Source organism: Acinonyx jubatus, chromosome A3, assembly GCF_027475565.1.
Source record: "Acinonyx jubatus isolate Ajub_Pintada_27869175 chromosome A3, VMU_Ajub_asm_v1.0, whole genome shotgun sequence".
In the NCBI taxonomy this organism is placed as follows: Eukaryota; Metazoa; Chordata; class Mammalia; order Carnivora; family Felidae; genus Acinonyx; species Acinonyx jubatus.
This window is the reverse complement of record NC_069388.1, coordinates 30,620,399-30,630,934: the sequence shown is the minus strand read 5'-3', so window position 1 is coordinate 30,630,934 and position 10,536 is coordinate 30,620,399.

The window sequence follows — 10,536 nt, the reverse complement described above, 5'->3', positions numbered from 1 at the left end:
CAGTCTATCACCAAACCCTGTGGGTCCTGCCTTGCAACCATCTCCTGAATCTATCCTCTACTCTGCACACTCACTGTTACCTCTATCACACTGATCAGCATTTGGTGGTGTTACGACTTGTACCACTGAAAAGTGATTGTATCTGAGTCTGCCCAGAGTCCACATCCTCTGTCATATGACTGTAGTTCCTCTCAACCAGAGGCGGAGTGTTCTTCCCATGCCTTGACTTTGGGCTTGGCCATGTGACTTACTTTGGCCAATGAGATGTTTTAAAGACTTGAAGTGTCCTTGTGGGGTGAGACGTGTTCTCTTGTGTTCCAGCCATTGTGATGAGGAGAACAGGCCCCTGGCTAGCCCACGGGTCTCTGGAAGAGCAGAGAACGTAGAGCAGAGCTTGAGGCCTACAGCATGAAGCACAGCTGTCCCAACGGGCCCCTGCAAAGGATGAGTGTTCTCAGCCCTGAGTTTTTTAGGGCTGTTTGTTACACAGCAGTATTGTGGCAATAGGTGACTGACACACCTCTGTAGTTTAAGTGATCACAATTTTGTTCTTTAACTTCAGTGGTGACCTTTTGACCAGTTTCCATGTTCTAATCTTACCCCCTTGCTAATCCATCTTTAAACAGTAGCCTGAATACAGAGGTGGCAGCCTTTTGTAGATTTCTTCATCATTTTCCCCATTTGGTGGTTTCGCCTCGTGATATTTTCTGATCTCTCCACGACCTTCTTCCAGATGTCACCTCACCAACTTCTCCCACAAGGGAGGTGAGGCCCAATGGTTACATGAAGTCCATGGTTTAGGGTTCTCACTGCAGTATGGATGAAACCCAAGTCCTTCACTGGCCTGTGGCACGACGCGTGACCTGGCCTCTGCCACCTTATCTGTGCCCGTCTCCCCGAGCCCTCCCCCTGCTCATCTGCACACGATGCTGGAAGTTACATTCTCTGTCTAGTCACTCAGCCGCTTCAAGGCACAACTCACCATCCCTTCCCTGTGGCCTGGGTCTGGGGAGGAAGAGGTTAAGGTTGTTGGAAGGCCTGGACAGCCCAGGCCTGTTCTCAATCAGGGCACAGCAGGAAGGCGTGGGGCTGCTTGCTGGGTCGGGGAAGTCTCCATAGCAGAGTGATTCGCTGGAGTGTGGGAGAACCCGCTGAATGTTCTGAATATTCGTCTCTGTGCACAGCAGAGGGTGGGGTGAGCCAGGGCCAGGAATGAAGGGCGGTCAAGGCCTCAAAGTGGTAAAAGCCCTGAGAGTTGGCTTTGTGACTGCAGAGATTTGGCTGGCCCTGGGTGGAGGGTCAGCATCTCACACGGGGCCCGGAGAGGCTGATGAACTGGTCCCACTGGCTGAGCCGTCCTGCCCTCGCCTCCTTGGCTCCTTCCGGAGGTTTCTTGGCCCAGGAAGCGTGTTCGTCCTCCAAGAAACTTCCCCCAGCTGGCTCCCCTCAGCCGGCCTGCATCTCCATGAGAGAGGTGGTTTTGGCTCCCAGTCTGGCCCTGCAGTTTGAACAATGTTCAAGCCTAGGGGCAGGGGAGCTGTGTTCCTGAAACACCGCAGGAGCCAGGGACCTCGACTCGTCTTGCACTTCGTGTCTTGGCTGCATAAGTGGAACAGAAAACACATCTCACCTCCCACCTTCTGCTCCAGCCACGCCGGACCACACACTGCTGTCTGAGGGGGTCAGGCTTTTCATTGCTTTGAACCTGCCGCAGCTCTGCCCGAATGCCCTTCACCTGAGGAACTCCTGATCACCCTTGAAGACTCAACCCAGAGGTTCCTCCTTCCTGAGGTCCCCCTCATATACCTCGTCCTGTCTTTCTAGGCACTTCCAAGTGGTACCCGAAACTATCAAAGCAGGGGCCTCTACTGTTCGCATCCACCCAGAGCACCTGGCCGCCGCATTGAAACTGAACGTGGCCTGAGGCCTGGCCCCGTGTTCATAGTCAACTGCTAGGCGAGGTCGGTGCCGTTTGGTCCCTGGACCACACTCTGAGAAGCAAAGATTTAAAGCATTGATCTTGTTCTCTCACTTGAATTTTTGGGCCAAGTGCTCTGACGTGCTACATGTGAAACTTTTTAAAAAGTACAACTTAACCTCTACTTTGAACCCCATTCAGCTAGTAGCAGAAAACATGCTGGTTAATTTCTGGTAAACTTGGGTCATTCCAGGTAAAATATTCCTTTCTGCCTGCCCCACCCCCACATTCTCTCTAGGATCTTATCTCAATTTTGCTACTGCTGCTAACTGCTGGTGGTGGGCTTATGGAACATCTTGGCAGTTGGGGGCAGGGGTTGCGTGGGAGGAAACATCTGACCATGGGTGGATGTCATGTTGGTTGTGGGTACAGAATTCCTTCCACCGGCTCCCCCAAGATGTCTGAGTTCCCATGTGGTCCCTGGCATGGCCCAGACCGCTGCCTTTTTGTGGGTCCCCTTGTCCCAACTGTGAGATACCCTCAGGTCCCTCCGCTTTCTCCCATCTGGCTTCCATGCCCTTCTCTGGGGTCTGGGGAATGTAAGCTGCCTCCCACACACCCTGTGGCCCCCAAAAGTTTTCTGGATCTGTCTAGGTCCCTCCCCTCCTGAAGATGCCCTAGGCAGTCCCCATGACATGGCCACCAGCTTACTCCAGGTGCCTGGTGGGAAGTTGTACAGTTCCTCCCCACTCACAGGTCCCAAACTGATCTGAAATCTGAGGGTCTCCTTGTCCATTCTCCCATCCTTCTGGATGTAACCCTAGAGAGGAGGCAGCTTGTGGACACCCCAGAAATCCCCACCAGCACGTAACTGACTTCCTTCACTGCCAGCTCACTCTCCCCGCCCCCTCCCTGCATCCCACAGGGCTATGTTTACTTTTTACTTTTTTTTTGACTAGTTAACATATGTATATGGAACAAGTAATTCACATAATACAAAAGAGCACTCACACATATTACACAATTAATCTCCTCGTCTAAGACAGTATCCTTTGAATCTCCACCACAGCGATGACAAAATCCACGTGCGTCCAGTCGGTCCTGCCCCTTCTCTCTCCTCTCTTTGCCCCTCATTTCTGGTTTGTTGTTACCACTGGCTGGAGTGCTTTATTTCTCCGTGGGGATGAATTAATGTGTTTCCACGAGACGCCTCTTCTTTGTGCAAGGCAGTCGAGCAGTCTGCAGTTTGCTCATAAGCTCTGATCCCATCACACTGAATGGCATGTGTGCTGCTCAATTCCAGGACCACCAAAGATGCAGACACGGCCCCTGGCTGGAAACCACTATGGTGGATGCTTGTACACCTTGATCTGTATCTCTGTTCTCTGGGCCACCTACTCGCAACCTAGCTTTTCGGTCCCTTGGCCATTAAAAAAGGAAGAAATCAGGATACTTAGCAAACGTCTACTTCCATTGGTTTTACAGTTTCTATCTCATAATGGTGTTCTATGTTACGTTTTGTAATATGTCATGTTTTGTAACCAGAATTCCAAGAGTTGTTTTAACTTTAATCCCAAACATCCACAGATCCAGTGTCCCCTTGGTGTTTTTGCTTCTGTTTCTCTATCCATTTGCTCACCAGAGTTAGTCTTTTATGGTATTTTCTTCAAGATGGCTGAAGTTTTGTAGTTTTGAAATATTTGCATGTTTTATGTTTGGACTACAGTTTGGGCTGATACAAAGTTCCTGGGCCATGTTTTCTTTCTCTGCGGACACCGTGGTGTTCTATGAGGTACGCGATTGGTCCATGGTTTTCTAGCTTCGAATGTCACCATGCTACAGTTTGTAGCCGGTCTGATCTTTGTGGTTTTGTTTTTCTTCAAATGGGTGATTTGACCTTTCTGCTGGGTGACTAAAGGAACCTTTATCTTTGAAGTACGGTAACATTAATAGGCTATGTCAGTGTTAGTTGGTCTATTCCCTTAGGAGTTCATTCAGTCAATGTTTATTGGGGGTTCTTAGGTGCCAGGAATGATTTTGAACACTGGGGATACAACAGTGAACAACAAGGATGAGAAAAGTCCCTGTCCCTACACTTCCTGGAACTTACATTTTGACAAAAATTTAGGAAAGAAAACTATGTCCGTTTCTCAAAACATAGTAGGCCCTTTAAATCTATAAATTCAAGGTTTTTGTTTAGGCAAGTTTTCTGATGCGGGGCTCCAACCCATGGACCAGGAGATTGTGACCTGAGCCGAAGTCAGACACTCAATTGATGGAGCCACCCAGGCACCCCTATTCTCTTCCTTTTAAAATTTATTGTTGGGACACCTGGGTGGCTCCGTCAGACGAGTGTCCGACTCTTGATCTCAACTCAGGTCTTGAACTCAACGTTGTGAGTTCAAGCCTGGCGTTGGGCCCCACATTGGGCTTGAAGTCTACTTAAAATAAACAAACAAACAAACAAATAAAATTCGTTGTTATTCTCCATGTTATGGTGTTCATTTTTCTGGAATTTATTTTTGATGTTCCAAGCTAAATGTTTCTATTGTTTTCCTGCTTCATTGGATCCTTCATTTCTGTGATGATTTCCTTTTCTCTTTCACTTCTTTCCTGGCTCTTAGCAACTTAGATTTCTCCTCTTTCCTTTGTCTTATTCTTTTTTTTCTTGTGTGCTTGTAACTTTTCTTTGAGTCATTGTTTATAGGTGACTTTTTCCATTCAGTGATTGAATTTATGAGAAAATTGTCATCACAATCTTTGTCTCCAAGACAAATTCTTTCCCAAGGGGTAGCAAGAAGTCTCTCTGGCCCATTGGAAAGCTTTGAACGACACAGGGGTGTGTGTGTGTGTGTGTGTGTGTGTGTGTGTGTGTAATATATATATGATATTAATAGTAATATATATTTACAGTAGTATTAACAGTAATGTATATTTACTTCTTACTTACTTCTTTCATTATACTACAGTAACTTGACAAGGCTTTGTCTCCTGAGTGCCAGGAACACTTCTGGCATTGTTCATATTGACTGAATATTTGTTGAATGAATCAGTGACCAACAGAGCCTTCTATATCATAATGGAAGAGAACATGGGGGTGTAGGGGTAGGAAGGGAAGACAGGGGAGTGAGGGCAGGGCACAAGGCCAACTTCTGCTGACTCCACAATTTTTCCAAGACTGGATGGGCATTGTGTTCCCACCCCAGGAATTCTAAGGTGATGCTACTGCTCCTTCCAATGCCTAGCCATTAGAGATTGCAAAGAAGCAATAACCTGACTTTCTCTACTCTCACCCCAGGACATATAGCAACCTCGTTTCTCCATTTGGCTTCAGGTTTTAATTGAGGCTAGCAGGGTGAGGATCAGCAAGAATCATTCTCTACCTAGACTGGGCTGCTAGGAGGAGGCAGAAAGCACAGAGGCCGAGAGACCCTTCTGATAGACCGCCTCACCAAGTTCCCTCACCACCCCACGCCTCAGCTTCCTTTTCTGTGAAAATGAAGATAATAATAATACCACCTCCCAGGGCCCTATGAGGATTAAATGAGCTAAAGCTTGTGGCAAGTAATGTGGGAAATTATGGGACAGGATTCATTTTTTCATTTCCTTTGTTGGTCAGGTATGTGTTGAGTACTCACAGTATGGCAGACCGAGAACGAGATGAACTGACAAATAAGACGCCATCTTGGCCATTGGGCTGGCTGACCTGAGGAAGTGCTCACTGTCGATGCATTTTGAAACGTTGCTGTGAGAGCACTGAAGAAGTGATGGGGTGGGTGGGGAGAGAAGTGGCACTTGAGCCACGTTTCAGAGAATGAGCAGTTCCAGCATATGGGAAGGGATTTAGGCAACGTTCCAGTTGGACTGTGGAACTTAGGGGACTCACCAGAGGCTAAGATTGAACTGACCTTTTACTTAGTTTGCATATTTAAGTTGGGAGGATGAAGGGTAGAGGAAACTGATGGAGGTTACATCAAGGGTATTGAGAGGGGCACCCGGGTGGCCCAGTCTGTTAAGTGTCTGACTTTGGCTCAGGTCGTGATCCTACGGTTCATGGGTTCAAGCCCCGCATCAGGCTCTGTGCTGACAGCTCAGAACCTGGAGCCTGCTTCGGATTCTGTGTCTCCCTCTTGCTCTGCTCTCCCCCATCTCATGTCTTTCTCTGTCTCTCTCTCAATTTTTTTTTAAAGGGTAATGGGAGAAATAGTCCAGCAGAGAGGGGAGGTAAGGGCTTCCAGGAGAAGGGGAATGTGAGAAGGCATGGCACATTCAAGGAACCCACCACCCAGGATCTCTCAAGAATGCCCAGAGGTCAGAATCCCATGGGCAGGGGCTATCTCGTCTGGCCACGGACCTGGGCTGTCAGAGATGAAAAGGCCAACAGCAGGGAGATGAACAGACGATGTGACCACTCAGAGACTCCAAGCACTTTCCCTTTCCACCCTCTACCCACCCCTTGCCTTTCTGAGGTCACGGATCCTTCTCACCTGCCCACCCGACCCTGCTGTCGGCCACAGCTGATGACACCCAGAGACTGCGTGACTTGATGGTGGGCACAGGATCTCTAAGTGCACGTAGACTTTGGAATCAAGACTGCCATCTGGGCAGACTGAAGCAGATATGAAGAGAGAAGGCAATACAAAAAGCAGGCAGGAAGTGGGGTGCCTGGGTGGCTCAGTTGGTGAAGCATCTGACTTCGGCTCAGGTCATGATCTCACAGTTCACGAGTTCAAGCCCTGTATCAGGCTCTGCGCTGACAGCTCAGAATCTGGGGACTGCTTTGGATTCTGTGTCTCCCTCTCTCTCTAACCCTCCCCTGCTTGTGCTCTGTCTGTCTGTCTGTCTGTCTCTCTCTCTCTCTCTAAAAAATAAATAAAAACAATTTTTTAAAAAAGCAGGCAGGAAGAGAGGGAGGGAGAGAGGGAGACAGAGAGGTGGGGAGCAAGAATGAGAGAAGACTGTAGGTCATATTCTAGCCCCACTTGGTGCTGGCTCACTTCCTTCCCATGAGTTCTGCAAGAAACTTTATTTCTTTAAAATCGGTCTCTCTTTACTTGGTTAGGCTGGCTCAAATGGCTTCTGTTTCTTGCAACCAAAGGGTGCGGTGAGTTGATTTCTCTAAGTCTCAATTTCTGAGTCCGCCAGATGTGTTGTTGGACTAGATGTTGCTTGATGGTATTTTTGGCTCCATGATTCTTATATATTTTTTTATTTCGCCATGCCTAATGTGGCAACTTGCATACCATAGATGCCTAGCAAATATCTATCAACACAGTTTGGAATGTGTATTCAATTTGTATTATGACAAGATAACATTTTATACCAAATAATTAGTATTTCAATACATCCAAAATTGGAAGGGGAGCTTTGGTGGAATGCAACCTTGGGGTTAAGGAAACTTGAATAGATTCCTAGAACAATTATATGAAATCTTCCGTCTAATCCGAAACACAGTTCGGTTACCAAATTCTGTTTCTAAGAACTTCGTTTAGAGGGATAGCTGTCCAGAGAATTTCACCTACGGCTCTCCACCAAATACTGGGGAAAAAAGCATATTTGCAAGAAATGAACCGAGTCTGAGTTATATACTTTGCTTTCCTATTTTCCGCTCACGGGTCCCTGTCTGCACTTTAAGTGGAAAAGGGAAAAATCTAGTAAGATCGGTCACCTGTGTGGGGCCTGAGACTCGCGCACCTGAGCCTACTTAGATGCCAATTGTGAGAGAGCTTTAACCCACTCTCCCCTCTCCAAGGATGAATCCAGACACTGTCCGGTATAAATATTTAAGGTGCTATGGAAATTTCTTGGCGGTGGATAAAGTGGACTCTTTTAATTAAGATAGCCCTTCTCCGTGAAAGATAAACCTGTGGGGTTCAGTGACAAAGTCTTTGTTACTCAAATGTCCAGGTCGCTCCCCTTGATGGGAACAAATGGTCACGTTAGCAGCTGTAAATAGAACTTTCGCCAGCTCCCTGAGACTTCAGCCATCGAGACGTCCATACTGCTTTTGGAAGTGGTGTGTCTGTGGGGGAAGAACTCCCAGGGGCATCTCTCACAAGCTCATAAACAAATCCAGGAGGCTCCAGATTCGCGTCCACCAATATCCTGGTCATGTCAGCCATGGCCACTTTATCCTATTATGTTCTTTTTCTTCCTTTGGATTAAAGGCTTTTTTTTTTTTTTTTTTGTATTCCCCCCTCCGGCTTTATTGAGATATAACTGACATATCACATTATGTGAGTTCAAGGTGTATAACATGACACTTTGATATGTGTACATATTGCAAAAAATTACTCCAATAAAGTTAGTGAACACATCCATCACCTCCCACAGTTACCTTTTTTTTTTTTTTCTTCCTTTATCCTCCTAAGTTCTTTAACAGTTAGCTGCTGTTGTATAACAAACAACTGGGACCTTAGTGGCTTAAGATGACAACAAACTGTTTAGCTCGTGCTTTTATGGGTTGGCTATTTGGGCTAGACTCAGCTGGGCTCCTTCCTGCATCAGCAGTCGGCTGTGGATGGGGTAGAGGGCTTTACTGATTTTGGTTGGGCCTCTCACACATCTAGGGCCTTGGCTGGGACAGCTGGGTTGCCCTGGCTCTGGGTCCTGAGATCTCTCACCCTCCAGCAGGCTAGCTCAGGCTTACTCACGTGGCAGAGTAATGTTCCAGTGAAGAGAGTAGAAGGATGTAAGGCTTCTACTCTGTACCTCTGAGAAGGTACAATATGACGTCTGCCACATTCTCTTGGCCAAAGCAACTCACGGTGTCAGCCCAGATTCAAGATGGGAAGGTAGGCCCCCCCTTTTTGTGGGAGGAAGTGCAAAGCATTTGCAGGAGGGGGGAAATTGTGACCATTTTTAAAATGTTTATCTCTTTGTTTTGAAAGAGAGAGGGGAGTAGGGGCAGAGAGAGAAGGAGAGAGAGAACCCAAGCAGGCTCTACGCTGTCGGCACAGAGCCTGACGTGAGGCCCGATCTCACAAACAGTGAGATCATGACCTGAGCCGAAATCAAGAGTCGGATGCTTAACCGACTGAGCCGCCCAGGGGCCCCATAACTGTGACCATTTTGGCAATCCATCCACTACTTTCTCAGTAATGTCACCATACCAAGCCCTTGAAATAGAGAAGCTGAGTGTTGGAGTGTATGTCCCTGAATTGTTACTTAGCAGGAGGGTCCCCAAAGCATAGCTGCTTGGGCCCCAGAGTCTTCCTGTGCCTTATGAAACAGTCCTTTGAGTTGTAACATCTAGAAGCTTCTTCCAGCTTCCTAGGATCCCACATGTCCAAAGGGCCAAGTTGGGGGCAGAGTTGAGTGACAATTTCATCTCCCTTCCGTCAACTAAAACTTTGTCACTGGACCAAACCAAACTTGGTTTCTTCTTTCCTTAGAATAAAAATTGTTTTCCAGGAGTTCTTTTTACACCTCTCAAGCAAATAGATATCCAGTCAGCCCACCATGCTTGTGTGCCAGACATGTCCAGATATATTCAGGTCCCAGTGGCAGGCCTCACTTAGTCTTCTTTATTTCTCTATAAGTCATTAGGTACTCTTTTGTAGGGTCTCACCTCCTGGATAGCAGAGGGGAAAAAAATGGAGTCTGAGGCAATAATTCAGTCTCTCCGGTTTCCTCAGACTCTCCGGTTTCCTCAGACTCTCCAAGTTCTTCCTGTGGTGGCATGTGAGGTGATGCCTCTGGGTCTCAAGGGCCTGCTGCAGATCATCCCTTAAAAGCAGAATGCTGAGGGGTGATGGCCCCATTCCTGAGTGTTTGCATGTCTGTGGCTTGTGTACCTCATGGTCTGGGTGCTTCACGCTCATTCAGAGCTCTGCGGTGCTCCCCAACCTCCCCAACGACGTTAACTCAGGCCTCACCAATGTTTCCTCTGAGTGCCCATCATGTCCTCCCGCCGGCTCCGGGGTCAACTCTCCCCTCTCCATGCTGGGTCTTAGAACAGATGATTTGTGTATTCTGTGTTACATCCCTCAGCCCACCTCTCACCCCAGCATAGCGGAGGTGGACGGCTTCAGGCACAATGACTCATCGCACCTCAAGGCAGTGGCTCCTGCTTTTCTGCCTCAGATGTTTCTTTGAGGCCAAAGGCGTCCACACAACCAGGAAGTAAGAAGAAGTAAGCTTTCCTGGGAGTAATCCTCAACTGGTGGGAGATGAGATAAATGCCCCAGACCCCTGACCTTCAGAGAGGACAGTTCTGAGGCACATTCTACACAGTTCCTCAGAGGGTCCCCAGAGGAATGGAGCCCCAGCTGTACACGCTTTATGAGCTTTTCCTCCCTTCCTGTCTCGTTTTCCTGCTTTCTGGGATCAACTCCAAGCAAGTGACCTGCACCCAAGTCCTGATCTCAGGTTGTGTTTTTGAGACAACTCAAACTAAGACGTCCCTATGGGAAGCTTGTGTCGCACAAGTTAGTCTCCTTCGGAGGCCCCTGGTGCTGGAGAGTAGGTGGGAATTTCTGCATCATGTGGGTGCCACAAAGGAATTTGGGGGGGGGCGGTGACTCCAGGAAGCTAAACCCAGGCCCTGTCTCTGTATGACCATGGTGATCCACTAAGTTGACTTTAATGAGGCAGCCCCCTCTCTTAGGTCAGTGCCT